Raw genomic sequence first — 2,670 nt, 5'->3', positions numbered from 1 at the left:
TAATACACATGGTCATGCAAAGCCATAAGTAAAAGGCCAGCAGCTGAAGGGTGAAAACATAACAAAGTGGCAACAAGTTTAGAAAGGATTTGGACCAAATCCATGGTCCAAATTACAGGCCCTTCTCACCCACAATGCCACAATCTCCTACTCAGGACATGTATTTTAAAAATGAGAGGCACTTTCTCTGGGCTCAAAGATCACTAACCTATATCTATTAATAGTCTTGTGATCCCTCACTCAACTCCACATTTGGAAATACCTCCAGATACAAGGAATGCTAAGAAAATACCACATATGATGTATGTAGAGGAGGCATAAAGTAATGCATAATTGGACTGCTGGATTCTCTGAACAAAACTGAAGATTGATGGTAATGTTGTATTTTGTATGATTGTTTGTTTGTTTAAGATTTTAATTTATTTATTTTTAGGCAGAGGGTAAGGGAAGGAGAAAGAGAGGGACAGAAACATCCAGTGGTTGCCTGTCATGTGCCCCACCCCCCCGCCACTGGGACCTAGCCAACAACCCAGGCATATGCCCTGACTGGGAATCGAACTAGCGACCCTTTGGTTTAGAGGCCACTCTCAATCCACTGAGCTACACCAGCCAGGGCTAGTGTCGGAGTTTTGTGTTTTTTACTGAGTTACCACAAGTGTTTCATAGCTGGCTTATTTGAATGAGGTATATAAATACAGAGTTGAGTGCTCACTTTGGCAGCATATATACTAAAATTGGAATGATACAGAGAATATTAGCATGGCCCCTGCACAAGAATGACATGTGAATTCTTGAAGTGTTCCATATTTTTCTCTTCTCTACCAGCTGCTACTATTATATCACAGAACACTCTCCTGCTATCATAAACCATTTTGCCTCCCTCTCCAACTGATCACATCACACACAAAAAAAGACCAGATGGAAGCAAAGAACACCAGAATATCCACTGGAAGCGGAAACCCAACAACAAAGGAACCACCACCAGATAACAGAAGAAGGTGAAGGAGGGAGTAGAAACCACACAAACCTCAATCTAAGACCTATCTGGAAGTACAACTAGATAGTGGAGAAACTTACTCAGTACAAACAACTGAACAAGAGCAAAAGAGAATCCTCAAAACCTTTACACATGGAAGAACTAGCTTAAACACAACCTGCCTTCCCCAGTACAACAAATTAAAACAGATGGTGGACACAGGGACCATCAGTTAACCAGCTGGTGGGAAGGACCCACAAAAGAAAGACCCAAAACAACCAAAACTCAAAGACAAACACAGAGCCAACTTAAATGATAGCCAAGACAAGTGAGCTTGGGAGATCAAGGAGACTACACAACAAAATCTCACTGATTTTATACCACAGAAGTTCACACCATAAACCCAGGAAGCAAGGACAAATTAATTTAAGAATCTGAAGCTAACAAGAAGAGTCTCACAAAAAAAATGGGAAGAAAAGATACAATCCCGAAACGAAATGAAAGGAGGAAGCCTCAGAAAGAATGTTAGATGAAATAGAGTCAAGTCAACCATCGGATATTGAATTCAAAGCACTGATTATCAGGAAGTTCAAGAGCTCACAATAAGCTACCAGAACCTATAGGGAAACTACAATGAACTCACAGCAAACTATATCAACATAAAAAAGGAAATAGAAACTACCAGCAAGGGCCAAGAGGAAATGAAGAATACTATTTCAGAGCAGAAGAACACAGAGCAAGGAATCAAAAGCAGGATCAATGAAGCAGAAGATTGGATCATTGAGTTGGAGGACAAAGTAAAAAAAATCACCACAAAGACCAAGAAAAGGAAAAGAGGCTCAGAAAGAATGAAGAAGGATTGAGAGAAATGCAAGACAATATGAAACATAATAGTATGCATACAATAGGGATACCAGAAGAAGAAGGAGAGTAAGGGATAGAAAAATCTACTTGAAAACGTAATGATGCAAAATGTCCCTAATTTGATGGGAGAAAAAGTCACACAGATCCAGGAATCACAGAGAGTCCCAATCAAGAGGAACTCAAAGAGGCCCACTTCAAGACACATCATCATTAAAAATGGCAAAATTCCAAGATAAGGAGAGAATCTTAAAGGCAGCAAGGGAGAAAAAGGAAGTAACATACAAGGGAGCCCAAATAAGGTCAGCTGCTCACTTCTCAATGGAAACACTCCAAGCAAGAAGAGAATGGCAAGAAATATTCCAAGTATGAGAACCAGAGGCCTACAACCAAGGCTACTCTACCCAGCAAAGCTCTCAATCAAGAAAGAAGGCCAAATAGAGAGCTTCCAGGACAAAAGAAGTCTAAAAGAATACAGCTCCACCAAACCAGCTCTGCAAGAGATGCTATAAGGACTGCTTTAAGGAAAGGAAGGAAAAGAGAGAGGCAGAGAGGAACACAAGTACAAAAATGGAAATCAATAAGTACCTATCAATAATAACCTTAAATGTAAATGGATTAAATGCTCTAATCAAAGGACATAGAATAGCTGAATGGATAAGAAAGCATGACCCACATATATGCTCCCTACAAGAGACCCACCTCAGGACAAAGACTGACATGAACTAAAGGTGAGGGGCTGGTAACCAATTTTCCAAGCAAATGGACAGGAAATAAAAAACCTGGGGTAAGCAGTATTCATATCAGACAAAATAGACTTCAAAAAAAGGGCC

At 40.0% G+C, this 2,670-nt stretch overlaps 1 non-coding gene across 1 annotated transcript; it reads left to right on the top strand.

Annotated features, from left to right (window-relative positions):
• The first annotated feature begins 704 nt into the window (after positions 1–704).
• On the top strand, positions 705–811 carry LOC118981260 (U6 spliceosomal RNA). The gene has a single exon (XR_005065310.1). It is a non-coding gene; the product is annotated as a U6 spliceosomal RNA (small nuclear RNA).
• The last annotated feature ends 1,859 nt before the right edge of the window (positions 812–2,670 follow it).

Source organism: Sturnira hondurensis, unplaced genomic scaffold (assembly GCF_014824575.4).
Source record: "Sturnira hondurensis isolate 20B ecotype Veracruz unplaced genomic scaffold, ASM1482457v3 Scaffold0001918, whole genome shotgun sequence".
NCBI lineage: Eukaryota > Metazoa > Chordata > Mammalia > Chiroptera > Phyllostomidae > Sturnira > Sturnira hondurensis.
Note: the sequence above shows the minus strand (reverse complement) of the source record. Positions and strands in the feature narration are given on the sequence as shown.